The sequence below is a fragment of the Helianthus annuus genome, chromosome 4, assembly GCF_002127325.2.
Source record: "Helianthus annuus cultivar XRQ/B chromosome 4, HanXRQr2.0-SUNRISE, whole genome shotgun sequence".
Taxonomy (NCBI): domain Eukaryota; kingdom Viridiplantae; phylum Streptophyta; class Magnoliopsida; order Asterales; family Asteraceae; genus Helianthus; species Helianthus annuus.
The window spans coordinates 153,683,750-153,701,923 of record NC_035436.2 but is presented as its reverse complement, the minus strand read 5'-3'; the positions used below and the strand labels follow the sequence as shown (position 1 = coordinate 153,701,923).

Below are 18,174 nucleotides of genomic sequence, written 5' to 3'. Positions count from 1 at the left end.
TGTCACTGGTAGCAACCCTACCACACTCCGTCAGGCCATTGAGCTATCTGCAACCTTGACTGAATCGCAGATCAGAAAGCATAAACTTTTTCGAAAAGGTGACAAGAAATCGGCCGGGGAATCGAACCCAATCGAGGAATCAAAGACCATGGATGAACAGACTGAATCTCCTAAGAAGTCAAGGAAGCGAAAGGCTTCTCAGAACTTCGCCGTGGTCGCTCACAATGGTCAAGCCGTCCCCAACCAACCAGCTCAACCCCCTGCTAGAAAACCATACAATGGAACTGCACCCTTGTGCAACCAATGTAGCCTCCATCATCACGCCAATGTACAGTGCCGCAAATGCCAAACTTGTGGACTCATAGGCCATACAACAAGAATCTGCCCAGCTGCAGCTGCACCAAACCAAGCTGGCAACAATCCCGCTCAAGGTCGTTTCCTACCAGGTTCTTGTTTCAACTGTGGCGAGATGGGTCATTTCCGAAGAAATTGCCCAAAGCTTGCTAATGCAAATCCAGCACAAGGATGATCACCCGACTGACTAGAAGACAACATCGTTTAGAAATAATCATGTCTTATGTATTAAGTTTCTTTTGTTGTCAAGATCCAAGGAACAGTTGATATCGTTGTTTATAAATAAATCTTTCATTTACATTGCAATGTATTTCGATGGTTGCATGTATAAACGACATATCCCTTGCAATACCGACAATCAAGGAACCGTATTCCTTGAAGAACAAACTACCCCCAAAATTCTCCCATTCTATAATCGCTTGCGTCTTCCACGAAATTCCTAAGTACCCTTTTATTCTAAGGAAACGAAGTACAAGGCGCATGTTACAACACAAGACGAATACCCAAGGTACCACTATAAATCCTTAATAGGGTACCTAGGAATTTCCCGTAAGTCTTTAATTGTTGTATACCTTCATTCGAATGTGGTGATTCCTTGTAATCAAAAATCGAATTTTGGGAGATCTTTCTATCTTCTCAGATAGATTCCAGTGAACATTGAGATCCGTCGACAGGTTTCCATATCCGTATTCAATCGATAACAAGTTAATAACAAATTATGATCAAATTAAACAATTATGTGACTATGTGCTTATGTGTTTCCTTATGTATTGTTGTGTGATCCAAATTATGTTATCCAAATCTTCGTAGAATCTTACATATCCGTGTACAAGAGATTCATAGTAGGATGCCCAAAGGTATTACTTAAAATCCTCAATGGACTTCTATGTTATAGTTAAGTCCCTCGGATTATAAAGTACTACTTCATAATTAGACCCCTTTAGTGGTCTAGCTAAACAGATTCATCCAAAAATCTGGTTAGGGATATCATGTGATGATATAGCTGAAAGGACTCCTTGGTGGCCTAACCAAGAGGATCCCCTATCGATCTAATTAAAAGGAACCGATGGAAGTCTAGTCACCCTCGTCACAAGTTTGATATCCTTCCCCAAAACATTACAAAACAAACTGTGCGGACTGTGCAAGGGATTACGTAATTATGGATGCATACATAATTATGGAATTTAGTGCACAGAAATCACAGCAAGTTCTGTCATGTGTCTAGAGTTAACCCTATTCATTTCCAATTCTGATGAAGCATCCGTTGAGGAAAAATGAACTAGCTATTCATTTTTCACTTCTGAAGAATATCCGTTGAGGAAATGAATATCCGTTTATCCTTCATTTCCAAATCTGAAGAATACCCGTCGAGGAAAATGACTCCGTTTGTTCATTTTCGTTCTGAAGATTTATCCGTTGAGGAAATGAATATCCGTTTATCCTTCATTTCCAAATCTGAAGAATACCCGTTGAAGATGACCCCGTTTGTTCATTTTCGTTTCTGAAGATTATCCGTTGAGGAAATGAATATCCGTTGTGTAATCCTTCATTTCCAACTCTGAGGAAGCAACCGTTGAAGATGACTCCGTTAGCTCATTTTCGTTTCTGAAGATTTATCCGTTGAGGAAATGAATATCCGTTGTGTAATCCTTCATTTCCAACTCTGAGGAAGCAACCGTTGAAGATGACTCCGTTAGTTCATTTTCGTTTCTGAAGATTATCCGTTGAGGAAATGAATATCCGTTGTGTAATACTTCATTTCCAACTCTGAGGAAGCAACCGTTGAAGATGACCCCGTTTGTTCATTTTCGTTTCTGAAGATTATCCGTTGAGGAAATGAATATCCGTTGTGTAATCCTTCATTTCCAATTCTGATGAAGCAACCATTGAAAATGACCCGTCTGTTCATTTTCGTTTCGGAAGAATGACCGTTAAGGAAATGACAAGATATTGCCTTACATATCATTGGTGGTTATTTGGCAAATTCACAAATAGACTCCTACGAATAAATTTCGGGACGAAATTTCCTAAAGTAGGGGAGACTGTGACACCTGTGTCACCGCGACCATCAAACAAATACCAAGCCGATGAAATATTGTATTTCATACTTGGGATCTTGTATAAATATGTGTATGTTTTGCACATATCAATTATTGTTCAATTTCAAACTCTACATTTCTTTCTAGAGCATTATACGCAAACTGGTGCGTAAACGTACTCAGTTTAATGCGACAAATACTCCGGAACATCAACATATACTCAACATACCTTAAATAACCTTTACATAACTTAGAAATAAGTTTTGAAGGCTTTGGTATAGCAAAAACAAGTTAATTCGCTTACAGGGACTAAACTTGACAAACTGTGAAAGTATGCCAATTTGAACTGTAACGAACATTCCGGAACATGTTCATAAGTTAAACATACCCTAAATATCCTCTACATAGCTTAGAAATAGGCTTTGAGGTGTTTGGTATGCTAAAACAAACTTTTGGATCATTCAGGGACTAAAAGTGTCAAAAACTGCACAAGTTTGCACTTTCGCGCATAACTTACGTTCTGAATACATCCGGACATCCAAAAATTTATGTAAGCATCCTTATATTATGCCTTAGTGTTGGGCATGAGAAAAATCCATTCGTCGCGTCATTTGGATCGTCTTTCGCGCTTATGCGCATTCCGTCGTAATTAAGCGAACATCGCAATCGTACGGCCAAACGAACCGACATCCGGAATATTTTGGAGCATATTTCATGTCCCCTACACTTTAACTTCATCTTAGAGCCTTGAAATGAGGTTAACAGGGCTTAAACGTGCCAAAAATGGGCCAAAATACGTGTTTCTGAAGTGCAGGGACCAAAATTGTAAATTCTGATCTGGGAACCTTAGGCGGGGCGCGTAAGGATTTACCAAATCCTTACGCGGGGCGCGTGAGACTGTCAGACAGAAAAATCTTTGCATTTAATGCAGTTTGGCCTTTCGTTCGATCAAGGGGCAATGCCCTTTCACCCAATCAGGAGCCAAGGGCCAAGTTCTGACTTACCACAAGAATTTGACAAGTGTACGCTCGAGATCGCGGCACGATATTCGATAAACGATCCTAACGGTTCCACTTTTCCTATAAATACCCCCCCCCTTTGTTCCAAAAACCCACAAAATCTGATCTTAAGGCTCTAAGTTGGAACCATTGTTCCATACCTGAGCTATTTGATCTAGATTAGCACTCGGGGACCTTCCGTAAGTCTTCTTTCGCTCTTTTATCGCTTTTCGAGTCCGAAAGTCAACATTTTGTTGACTTTCTGCATTGACCAGCTTATGGTCGATGCGAAGTTCATGGAACTTCATAACGTGAGCGTGATCACGATGGTTATAGTCCGTAGTGACTATACCTACTGATCACCACGTTAACTAGGCTCAGTGACGGGTTGTAGTTTCGGCCAAAATGTGCATTCTTGCATATTTTGTAACCAAACTACTCGTGAGCATCAAAGCCGTTTGTTTTGATGTCAAACCTGTTTTCTAAACTTAGTTAAGCATGTTCTAACATGCTTAGCTCGTCACTTTTAGTTTAGTGCTTATACAGGGTCGTAAGGTAAGCGATCTAAACCATCGCTTATACTTTCGAACCCGACCCATTTGGTCGATCTTTAGGATCCGACCAAACACATTAGGTGACCATAGCTATAACCTTCCGAGGTTATACCTTGTGGTCACGATGTTAGGCGTTCCAGACGCGTTCTACGCGAACGACGCGTTAGGGTAGCCTAAGCTACCTAAACGGGTCATGATGGGGCGTAAGCACTTAGGTTAGGTTTCATTTTAGTATGTAGGCTTTGTTAAACCATATTACACGAGTCTCCATACTCGTTTGGTTTACGAACCCGCATACTATCCGACCCTCCGATTTTGGTCCGGTATATTAATATAGCTACCTATTAGGTGCCGTTTGATATCCCGTGACCTCTAGCATTATCTGGTTATTATACAAGGAATTCAAAGCAATCTCAGGTGAGTACATTGAACCCCTCTTTTACTGTTTTCCAAACTGTTTTGGGGTGAAACACATGTGCCTACTTGCTACTTTTATGCTTTCCGGTTTTCACATCATATACTACTATGTTCGATAGTACATATATAGTACATGATTTCATTGTGTTTATGCTATGTATGCCCATCGTGTGCGTACTTAGTACATTGCTTTACATTTCATGCTACGTACGCCCATTGTGTGCATACGTAGTACATTGTTTCACATTGCATTACTGTTGCATATGCTCATCCAGCATATGAACACATTACACTACATTTTGAACCGTTGTACTCTACAATACATTTCATGCTACGTACGCCCATTGTGTGCATACGTAGTACATTGTTTCACATTGCATATCTGTTGCATATGCTCATCCAGCATATGAACACAGTATACTACATTTTGAACCGTTGTACTCTACAATACATTTCATGCTACGTACGCCCATTGTGTGCATACGTAGTACATTGTTTCACATTGCATGTCTGTTGCATATGCTCATCCAGCATATGAACACATTACACTACATTTTGAACCGTTGTAACCATTTGACTATGTGAACCGTCTTACCCCTTTGATTTCATGAACCGTCTGTAACCATTGAACCGTGTAAACCAGTTGTATCCGTTGACATGGATTACATTTGACAATAGACATTTGACTATACATGAACATTTCTACCGTTGTTAAACATTTCATCTTGATGGTTTGGTTTGAGTAAGTGATTTAAGTAACGAGGCATGTGTAATATGATACAAGCATGGTGGATACGCCGCTGGTACTTCCTATATATAAGTGTTTGTATGGTATTACATATCGTAGCGTTATTTGAATCATTTCAATTTGAGACATAGAACATTTTATACAAATAACACGCTTTTCACAAGACATTGATTTACAAACAACAGATCTTATACAAACTCTTTTTACATGGTCATTCAGTTAACCATGCATTGTTCTCTTATTTATACATATCATTTGATCTTACCGTTTTTCAAATGATTTACAAGACAAAGCAAAATACGAGGATCATGACTAAACATTTTCTCAAACATAAGTCATGAATTCCGTTTTCACAAAACCAATGTATCTCACAGGCATTTTTATGCTGACGTACCTATTTTCACATGTGTTTTCAGGAAATGATGCATAGGACTTATCAAGACATACTTAGGCGGACCTGTGCCTTAGTGACTTAAAACGAGACAAGAACTAGTTAATTTATGTTATGTACGCTTTGATTCTTGTTTAGACAATGTAAACTTTCATGTTTGATTTATAAAACGAAACTTCATTTGCCATGGATTTGAAACAATTGATTCTGTTACAACACTCCCCGACGTTTCCGCCACGTTTTGTATGTTCTACGTGGTCGGGGTGTGACAAGTGTAGTGGTGGTGGTGGTTGTATTATGGTTTTTTATGTTATACAGACGATATCCAGTTTATAAAACAAACAGTATTATATTTTCAGCTTGCAGACCTTTAGACCACATCTTCAGTTGCAGATATAAAATCAGCTGAAATCAGACTGCAGACAGTTTTTGTCTGCAAAAACAAACAGCACCTAAGACATTCAAAACAAAGTTCGAGAAGGGGTGACGGAGGTTCGAAAATTCAAAATGGCGACAATAGATGGCAATGGAACCAGGGGGACACTTATCGATTGAAACATCACAAGCCGGTGCAACCGGTTTAAACCTCATCCCAATCCCCCATTCCATACAAAAATTTTCTACTTCCTCTTGAGTTAATCGAGAAAATGATTTCGCTAGATCTTTACGAGCACCCATGCTATAAGAAAATAACCAGAAAATATGAAATCGGAACTAACCTGGAAGGAGAAAAGGAAAGGAAACTTGAGAGGAAATGTGCAAACGATTGTTCTCTTCTAAAGGATTAATGTGAATTAATGAAAGGAAAACGTTATAATTACACAGCGGTTATTAAAACCACTGCCTGACACAAAAGAAACTGCCAGAAGTCATATCAACTGTTTTGTCAAAATTCAAAAATCAAAAAGCTCAACCGCTTTCAACATTTCAAGCTTTGAAGCCTTGAAGCCTTCAAGCAAAATAAAACACATGTACAAAAAGTCAGAAGTATTTGTGCTTACACCCAAAAACCACTAACTTGGGGGGCTGATGACGGGGGTAGCTCAAACCTCAAAAAAAATGACCAAGAATACATGACAGCTTGAAGGGTTAAAAGGTTCAAAGGTTTAAAGCCCGGGAACTGAGCTGAGGCAGCACGTGTACAGTAATCAGTTATTTCACTGATTACTTGAATAACTCTCCCAGCCGCAAAAGTAGAATGAGTGCACAGAGTGTAGTCTTTTATCCGCAGGTCCAAACGCTTCAACCCCTAAAAGGGTAAGTCCTCCACTGCAAGCAGGGTTCACTAGTCCAAGGTTTCCTCTTTGGGCGATCTCTTCTTCTATAAATGACACTTCATTTAGTGCATTTGGGACACTCCGATCAGCCCTGATTCCCTTGGGATCTCTGATCTTCCTTCTCGAGTACTTGTTTCATACAAGTCTCCTTTCTTCACATTCAACACACACAACTTGACTGTTCTCGCTTCCAAGGCTGAGCATACTTCAGTCGCAGATCTTGAACAATCAACAAACATAATTAGTGAACCTCTCTCCACGTCTTGCAAACGTAGAGGGGACCCCATGACCTGCGTTAGGCAAACCGAAACCCTCCAAGCCTTTTGCCTAACCAGCCTAGCTACTATCATCGGTCTTGTATTTGTTACATCAACATCAAGTAAACATTTTCTTTCATTTTAACCTAATGTGCTATTATTAAAAAGTTAACAAATAGTGACAGAACTAGAACTTTAAGATATAAGGATCAGAATAAAAAAAGTTTACACTCTCTAACATGTTACAATTACTATTTGTATAAACCTAATAATGATGGAATAACATTAGTTTTCTTCAACGGAATCAAGGTTTAGATAGATGATTAAACCCTAAATTACATAAATAATAACAAAACCATCATCAAATAAAATAACAAATCTCGATATCTTGAGTTAAAACCAATTAACCAAATCATCTGATTTAATAAAGTAAATAAAAAGGATTTACTCTTTCATTTGAAAGTTTACTTAGAAAGTTTATAATAAAAATAAATAAATAAAAAACGTAACACCCTACTTAGTGAACCAACGAAAATAATAAAACAATAATTAAATGAGAAAATAATCATGGATCAAAATATTAGGCCTTTGGTGGGCTATTGCACACTCATTGGGCCAATACCTACATAAAATAAAGAAAATCTAATTGTTATTCCCTTTCTTCGCCTTCTCACAATCAATTCACAAACCTGTCTTTAGTTGCCGGCCGGAGAAAAATCAAGAGCCGATAGCGGCTTAAAAAAGGTTTTTATTCTTATATGTTCACTTTTCTCTACGCTCTTCCATTCTTACTTTAATTTCATTGGTGTGCGGTGTCAAAATTTCATGGGGGTGCGCTCGGGATTTTCACTTACGTGTAACCCTAAAGTTTTTTTTTTTCCAAGGGGTGCGCCCTGAGATAGTAGTTGGTCCGTCCCTGAATCCAAGAAACACTTCGTACACTTGTAATAATAAATTCAAATTATATATAATTCTTAATCTTAATATGGTAACATGTATATAAATACATGAATGTAAGGCTGTAGGGTGTGGTCATGACTTTTAAGACCACCATTATCTTTTATGTCAACGTCATCTCATCCCACTCTCATCTATCATTCAAATCTATCATCCTATATGGTGTGATTATGACCTAAACCATCATCCTCATTTTTTTTAAATTTATTTTTTGTAAAATATATTTAACTAATTATGGAAAGATTGGTGTATGGTTGACATGGTTTAATTCATGCAAACCATAGTGATTTTCTAAGAAGAGTGGTGTAACATATCATCCACCATCCTAAGTAGCAATTCATGACCTATTCTATACCCTCATACCCCTTAGTCAAAGAGTGAAAATGTAAACATATACAAGAAAAATCCAAAACAACTTAAAAAAAACATTTACAACTTTATAAGTTGTGTTTTGTCTTCTTTTTTATGGTAATTATACAAAACAGAAAAAAATTTGTCAACTCACTCATGATTCACCCCACAAGATTCCATAATCTCCATCTAAAGGTATCCAATGCTATGATTCAAATTTGTCATTGTGTATTTAAACAAAAAAAAACTATTATTATTTCAGTAGTTGATAATTGAAACTCAATCCCAAGAACCTCAAAACAACTTATTATTGTACCAAAGTTGTTATAAATAATAAATAAGCCACCAAAACAACCCCAACCAAAATTGCCCAAATATATCAATACCGGTATCAAATCAGTATTAGTATTCAAAATGCATATATAATGTAAAAATGACCAAACACAAATATGAAACTTCTTGAAGAACGTTCTTTTACATAGTCCACTAGAAGAGGTATAAATATGGTAGATTCTCCATTGATGGTGGTGATATTTCCGAGCCAAATGAAGAGAGGAAACTGTGCTAAAACGATAAACAGCAGCAAGTAATGGTGCCTGCTGGAATCAAAACTTCTAACCTCCGAAAAAAGGACACGTTTCTTAGTTTTCACCAAAACGATTCCCATGCATAGGCAAGTCCACGACATTAAGAAGTAGTAAGAGTACGACACAATGATTCTACAGAGGACCACAAGGCGCAATCCAGTGAAGGCGTACCCAGCGTAAGCTACAATGTCTAGCAGAGGTGTTTCTGCACCTTCCCATTTTAGAAGTGAAACCTGTAAAAACCAACCCACTATTCCCTTCATGAAGAGCCAGTTTAGTGCTTCTGGTGTAAACCTGCAAATCAGTAATTGTTAAGGAGAGAGAGATTGTGCTCATAATTCAAAAAGTTATTGTTCTTAGAGGAAACATTATTAACAAACTTCAAATATTATTGACATTCATGGTATATACTTGACCAAAAATTTCAACCCATTCACTTATGGATGAGTGGCCCCACATTATGTTTCATTGCTTAACATATCACGAATTAAATAATATAATTAGCTAAAGAATAGACGAGTCGGAACACACAAGAGTCACAAGTCACCCCAAGTGGATTTTAGACACATAAGACCACTTCTAAAATCATTATATAGAAACATTAGGTTATTGTTGATATTATACGATGCTTGTAATCATTTTAATGAAATATTATCATATTTGTATAATCATATTTGACACACTACTTGTTTACAAGGCTTCGGGCCAACACATTCAATTTAGCCCATAAATTTCATTTTCACCCGTTACCCAACCAAACTGACCTGGTCATTTGGCCACCTGGTCGACGCATACAGCAGGACACCTGATCGTACATCTTTGGTACACCCTACACTCTAGAGGTCACCCTTGATAATATATATATATATAGAGAGAGAGCTCCCCCCTCGCCTCAATGTAATTGACAAGGATGTATATTAAGGTAGAGGTGATACTTACTTCCCTTGAAGTCCCAATGAGAAGCCAAAAAGAACAACGTATGTACCGAAATCTATCAATGGGATATACAAATCTGGAGCATTAATATCGTAGATAGGGGGTTTATATGATAGCCTACCCCCCCCCCCCTACGGGCTCGGTAATTCTTGTCTAATGACCCTGCAAATAAAAAGTTAGAACATAAAGATCTTGGTCCTTTATTTATATTTTATAGTTCTTGCATTAACCAAGAACAATATGAAGGCCAGGGAAATGATGATAAAATAAGAATTACCCTATGCAGGAAGGGAATAGAACGACTTTCAATTTGTTTCTCACGTAATGGTCGTTGACTTTAAAGTAATATTGTGGATCAGAGAAGTATCGACTAATCTATGAACAAATAAAACAGTGAAGAACTTGTTGATGCAACAAATACAAGACCAAGGCCTGTAGCGATGTCTCCGGGTAAAAGGGTTCAAGGGTTTCGATTAGCCTAACGCAGGTCATGGGGTCCTCCCACGTTTGTAGCACGTGGGGTTGGATCACTTGTTTATTGATCGCTTTTGATTCTAGCTTGAAGGGAATTCAAGCCGGAATGAAGTTGTTAGCGAAGCAATGCTGTTTGAAGTGAAGAAGAGAAGCAGAAGCAAGTATGAAACTTGTTCTCAAGAGAAGAGAGAAGATCAGAGAGTATGTGTTAGCTCAACTGATCTGGTGTCCCTGATATGGTTGTTGGAGCTGGTACTTATAGATAAGATGTATTCTATAAGAGGAAGCTCGTGACCATGGATCCAAGGCTACAGTGGAGGAATTATCCGTTTGGGGGTTGGAGGCTTTAGACCTGCGGATAAAAGATTGTTCTCTGTGCACATGTTCTGTCTGTGCAGAAATGGTTCACACGTTAAGTGTTGATGTGACCGGACACTGTGCTTGTCCTTTTTACTGTTCACCTGAGTTCGCGTGTATTGAACCTCTCAACCTTTTAACCTTTTAAGCTGTTATGTATATTAGTCATTTTATTGAGATTTGGGCTACCCCCGTCATCAGAACTAAACATCAAACCTTGAAAATCACAAATATCATATCATAGTGCGAGATTGATTGCACAGTTAAGATTACCAAGCACATTACAATTGACATAAAATTTTGATCTGACTAGAAGATTAGACTACTAACTACTTCCCAAGTATAGTTATATACCTAATATAATTAGCAATTAAATCAACCATCTAACTAAAAAAAATTGTAAAATAGTCTAAACTACAAAAAAAGAGGTCCAAAGAAAAAAAAACGCAAGTAGCTGCCTACTTCCTAAAATTACTTATATGTTAGCCTGTTAGGTATAAAACTATGAATATAAGACACAAGCACTATAATGATGGGAAAAAATACAAAATATATAGATTAAAACTCACAATTGTGTTTCCATTCTTGTTTGGTACACTTGCATCAAATGATAACAAAAACCTTTGGTACATGTAGCTGTTAATAAGTATGCGATCAATAAACTACACATGTTAGTCAAAGAAAACAACACCAGACTATAAAAATAAAGGGTGTCGAGTATAGAATCATGCAATATTATTTGATCCACTGACTAGCATTCTCTGCTTAAATTCAATGGAAAGGAATGGTAATGTAAAAAATATCGCATCAAGTGTATAAGAACTCAGAAATACCCAAACCAAAATATCATCAACCCTAGAATGAATACACTGAACAATATACACAACTCTCTAACTCTCAGATGATCATCAACAAGATGCTCCTAACAAAACGATCAACAAGAATTACTACAACTGTGAATCAGAATGACTCACAGTTTGAAACCCCTAATTCATCACAAGAGAGAGAAAAAATGATAGAACAAAGAAAATATATCCCAGCTCCTTTTCTCTCTTAATCTCTGCACAAAATGAGGTGAACTGCCATTTATATACGAAGTCTTGAGTTCTTGAAACTTCACCTATCAGCCCATCATCAGCAACCGTACAACAAGCCTAGTCCATCGTCAAGCCCAACACAATAGTTTTGTTGTAACTATCCAATAAGAAGCAGCCCATACCTCACATGTACAAAAGACACTTATTATTAGGAAAAATAATATAAAATACAGAAGTATAAAAAATATAAAACCGATGAATTATTTATACATTTTTAACAGGTACACCTTTGATAACCATGCACTAAACATCCAAAGATGTTACACTTGATAGATTTTATTAAAAAAAAATACCGAGTTATCATGTGTGAAAGATGTAAAACGCTAATTTGAAGACATTTATTTAATTGACTATGAGAATAGTTATCGAATAACACAGAATAGAGATTTAACTTTCTGGTGAAAATAAAATAGTATCGCTGAAACCAAAAGCCTTGTTTAATTTTGGGCATGAGATGTATAAAGACACAGTTTAACTAAGACATATGAAGCATTAAGGTCCCCCCTAACAAAAAAAAAAAAAAAAAATGCAGCGCATCAGTTTATATGATTGGTAACTAGTGGTCTCCAAATGAGTTACAGGATATTTTTTTTAATTTTCTGGAAAACAAGGTTAAACAGCCTCAGGCTTTGTGTGTTTCTGGCAGAAGGTGGAACAATCATGCTAGGACATGAAAAAAAAAAGTTAATAGCACAACAAACCTCCGAAAACAAGCACGCTTAAGCTGTGCCAGTACAAACTCCCAAAAGATACATTTTGTGTCCAAAGAAGCTCTCAAAATGTTCTTAGATCCAGAGAGGATATGAATAGGGCACACAAATATCAGCCTAATTGCATTGAACTTTGTACAATCAATGTTACAAATCCATGAATTAGAGAAAATGATGAAGAGCCAAATGTGATCTTGTTTACTTCTCATTATTAAATTTAACTCAAAGTTTCCATTTAGTATTATCTCCTTGCGTTTAGCAAATCGATATAAAAAGCCTTTTTTATATCGTATTCTTACAATTCTCCCACTGAAACCGTATAAAAAAGATAACACTAGGTACTATTGTTCAAACTATGTATTCTTCCTAGAGCTTTGGAGACCACTCTGTCTCTCTTTTCCTTAAACATCCCATGAATTAATATCAAATTATCAATGAGATCTGATACGATCTAAAAAAATATATGTAAACTGTTGATTGCAATGCCCCTTACATTGCTTTGCACGTACTCAGACCTTGAACCTAAATTTTTTTCTCCATATATGCACAAAGTCCACCCCCTGATTAGTCCTGAGCTGGCACCATAAAATGGATTCCCAAAAGGAGTTTGTGGTGTATTTGATGGTGGTCTAGCCCCTCCTGGTGGATTTCCAAGAGGATCATACATATTCAAGGACCTAAAAAAAGAGAAAATGTTGTTACACTGCTACTTTGCAATAATACATAGCTACAGCAGATTATACAAAAACAAAATAAAATAAGTCAAATATACACTTCCCCCTAAAACAAGTTGACTGAATACCTAAAAAACCATGGTATAGCTATGATTATGCTAATCAACTAATCTAATTCTAATTTCAACTTCTGATATTTTACATACAAAAGTAGCCTGAGCATCAATAAAGATGTTTTCTATCTTGCTAAGATCTTGATTCATTATTATTCACTTCTTTCTTGCACATTGGTCGTATATAATCATACTAAGCCAAAAACATATGCTGCCACTACTACAACATCCACTCAAGTGTTCGATTCCGAAATCATTGACGACAAATATACCTCGTTATCAACTTAGGTGACTTAGGGTTCATAACGGCATGTGTACGTCATTCTACTTGTACTAAACATGTGGCAAAACTCAGTAGCACTATGATATTAATTCTGTTCAAAAACCATATTCACACACACGGAACTAGAACATTATCCTAATTTTTTTTGTCACCGTGCAATCATACAATATAAAAAAACGACAATAAATAAATAAAGTAAAACAAATACCTACTAGATTTGTCCTCTTCTTTTTTCATAGCTTGAAATCGTTCCATTACATCGTCATCTTTTACTTCACGTAAAAATTCCTTTTCGACCGCACAAACCATAATATTGTTCAAAAATTCCGAGACCATTCGATTGCGTAAATCCGTCTTGAGAAGCTTCAATTTCGAAAAACATCTTTCAACGGTTACGGTTGCAACCGGTAAAAGCAAAGCTAGCTTCACCAATCCGATTTTCATTAATCTCTTCGTATTTTCTTTTGAAAAAATTCCCAATTAAAGATTGTTTTTTAGATTGTGGTTTCATTTTCACTTCAAAGCATTCAAGATTGAACAACAATCCCTATAAACATACAAAATTACCAATTAAACAACTAATTAAACAATCAAATACATTTCAGCGAAACTAATCAAACAATCAAATACAATCAAAGACATTCTAATATAGGCCCACTTTAATGAATTCAATATTTCAATTCATCTGTTTCAGCGAAACTAAGTTGAACTTTTTTAATGGACAGTGGTTTTACTTTTACAAATCACAATCGAACAACTAATAAAGAATACTCAATAATCAAACAATCAAACAATTCACAAGTCACCAAGAAAAGAAACTAAGAATACTCAATACTCACAAGTCACAATCGAATCGATGATCTGATGTTGCCTGTTCAGTTTCGGTGTTCCGCTGTTCGGCGAAACAGTTCAGACTTCAGGAGGCTTTAGCGCAACAGTAGTTCAGAGTTCAGACGTTTGGTGATGATCAACGTTTGGTATCCTTAATCTTTCACTTGTGTCGTGCATTAAAACTTCAGATTAAAGGGCGTATTTTATTATTTTTGGCTAACATATAACTGGCTTTGGGCAATTGGTCTTTTTATTTACAATCTTCAATTGATTTGGTGTTTAATAACATAAGGTTTATAAGTTGTAATAACTTTATAACTGATTGTTGATTTGGGTTAGGCTTAGAAGTAGGAACTAAGTTTATATACTGTAATTTGGGCTTACAGACTTTTTTTAGGGGTGTCCTCGTAGTTGTTCAGGGGTATCCAGGGGTATCCTTGATATAAAAGCCGAAAAATAAAATAAAATTTACACTACCGATAAAAAGTTGAGCCGTAGCCCGTGCTACGGCTCTTTATACTTAAGGTCCGCCCCTGTTCACACATCAATATGAATTTATTATCAAATATATGGTGATAGCTTTGATTATTAAAATCCAGTTTATTAATTACTACCGGTACCGAATTATTTTCGATACCGATACGGTACCCCCTTTTTGGCGTTTTCGGTACTTGTGCTTTAAGTTCGGTACCTGTATTTTGCCGTATTTTACCTTCAAATACCAGTAACGTACCCTACCGAGCATTTTCAGTACCGGTACCTATATTTGGCGATTTTCGGTACCGAGGTAATCCAAATCGTCAAACACTCAAAAGTACCTTAAACTCATAGGCATTCATCGAGCTTGTACTTGCAATTTATTTGTAACTAGTATTAAGCAACCCCCGCGTTGCGGCGGGGGCGAGCACTAATGCCACACTACCGCCAGCGACCACCGACACTGAAGTTGCAGCGTGTTAATGCGAAGAAATTAAACCAAAACGTAAAACATAGAATAAAATAACTAAGTTGATCTAGGACTCGTGCGTTACGATGAACCCGCGTCAATTTTTTCCTGTTTGACAGGTTCATCATAATCTATATATAAAGTATATCATTACCACTATACAAACCATAATGCATACATTACAACAACCATTGTATCAATATGTTGCAAATTATATTTATACAAGATTTTGGCTAAATTAATTAGATTATTATTAATAATAATAATTTACAAATAAAACAACACAACTTTGAATGGATCAAACCGATTGAATATGTTAAGATAATGAAACCATTATTTGATTAGGTTACAACCACTTAAGCACAATTTACAACCATACATGCATACAAAACATATTGAATTTGGTAAGGTAATTAAACTATTATTTGATTAATGTACAACTACTTAAGCATAAATTACAACCAAACATGCATACATGGTAAGGTAATGAAACTATTATTTAATTAAGGTACAACTACTTAAGCATAAATTACAGCCAAAGATGCATACAAATGTTCCAAAATAATAGTATATTTATTTGATTAAGGTACAATTACTTAAGCATATAAATTACAACCAAACATGCATATATAGTAAGGTAATGAAACTATTATTTGATTAAGGTACAACTACTTAAGCACAAATTACAACCAAAGATGTATACAAATGTTCCAAAATAATAGCAATGAAACTATTATTTGATTATGATACAACTACTTAAGCACAAATTACAACCAAAGATGCATACAAATGTTCCAAAATAATAGTATATAAATATGGTATTTTTATTATAAAAAAGTTTTTACATTAAAAGGGTAAAATTTTAATTGTATTGAATTTTATATAATAACATAGGTAGAAAAAAAAGAGGTAATAAGTAGAAATGAAAAGGTAAAAAAAATGGTTTTAAGAGTGCCTAATTAGTGTAACCTTATACTAATAAAAAGGGTAAATTACACTTTTCGTCCTTTATGTTTGCACTGAATTACAACGGATAGCCTTTAACTTCAATAATTACAGTCACAGTCCTTTATTTGAAAAACTTATTACACCTTTCGTCCTTTAGCACTAACCCAGTTAAAATTATCAGTTAAGTGTGGTCATGTGCAAGGCACATGAGGGCGTTTAAGTCATTTTACCCTATCTTATATATTAAAAAAACAACTTAAAAATGTCAAAATAAAAAACATATATAAAAGTATAAAACCTTATCTATTGTTCTTCAATTTCACCGGCCACCATCACTAACCAATCACCACCACCAACAACACCACCCACCACCACCATTATTGTCACCCCTTAGTCTCTCACCTACGGACTTCTACACCCATCCAATTCTCTGGTATATCAAATGAGCCAAACAAATGAGCAGATTTGAACATATTTTAAACCAAGTTGTTTGCCCCAAAATCTACCCCTAAAAGATTGAAACCTTTTTCTAGTTTTTTCTTCTCTTATTCTGAAGCAGAGCATATTATCAATGAACGATCAACAACAATAAAAGAGGTTAAGATTTCAATTATCACAGTCAAAATTAGCAACAGTCATAGGTCAACACATATTATTATTCACTTAAAAGAAGAAATTTAAAGACTGACCTAAGGAATCTCTTAGATCCAGACAGAGGGTCGACTTTGAGCTGAGTATGAACACCAAGAACACCGTGGCAAGTAGTGAATGTTTTGAGAGGAAATGACTGTACCGATAAAAGTGGCGATGTTTTGGAGGTCTTTCTGCCAGTGAATGGTGATAGGGCGTTGTGTTCGGAGAGTGTGCTGGTAAACGACGCTTCCTGTTGTTGTTGGATCATCAACGGAGGAGGATGAGAATCGTTGTGAACGTTTCTGAATGTAATTGTTGTTTTTCTAGTTTTTGAGTTACTATTTCTCGAATTATGAATTCAGTAGGGGGATTGTGGCTGCGGTGGTTGATGGGTTGCAGGGGGGCGGTGGTTGCAAGGTGTTATTGGTTGCGATGGTGGATGAGTTGCAGGGGGTGGCGGCTGCTGGGTGAAGATGGTGGTGGAACTTGGTGGGTGGTGGTGGTTAGGATACAGAAGAGAGAGACTTTAGAGAGAGAAAGAGTAATTTGGGGAAAGAGAGAGAAACTCATTAAATAAATAGAGAAGTAAAATTACTAGTCTACCCTCATGTGCAACTCACATGTCATATTTAACCAAAAAATTTAACCTAGTTAGTGCTAAAGGACGTAGAGTGTAACAGGTTTTGCAAATAAAGGATTGTGACTGTAATTATCGAAGTTAAAGGCTATCCGTTGCAATCTGGTACAAACATAAAGGACGAAAAGTGTAATTTATCCTAATAAAAATTAGAGTTAAATGTTCGGATAGTCCTTGTGGTTTGGCCTTTTATAACCTTTAGTCCCTAACTTTTTAAAATTACCTCTATAGTCCCCAATTTTTCAATTTTCGTTCCCGGATAGTCCCTGGCGCGGATGGAGGTTAGTTTTTTCAGTTAAATAGGTGTGAAATTACTAACTTGCCCTTGTTATTAAAAGATAACTTAAAGGTAAAAATAAATATATTTAAACTCCCTTTTCCCTTTCTCTCTTCCTTTTTTTTTTTTGTCTGCAAGAATCAAACCACCACCACCATTTCATCTTCCCCACCCTCACCATCCTTTACCACCATCTCCACAAACTGAACCAAGTTGACTTGGATCCCGAAACTTGAATCGAACCGAGTATCACCACTGTCCATTCCGGCTCCTGCCATCGCTAACTCGTCACCACCACTGTTGCCGGCATCGGCCACCCCTACTACCG

The 18,174-nt window shown here is 36.4% G+C and overlaps 1 pseudogene; it reads right to left on the bottom strand.

Annotated features, from left to right (window-relative positions):
* Positions 1-8,696: 8,696 nt before the first annotated feature.
* On the bottom strand, positions 8,697-13,171 carry LOC118491668 (annotated as a pseudogene).
* Positions 13,172-18,174: the final 5,003 nt, after the last annotated feature.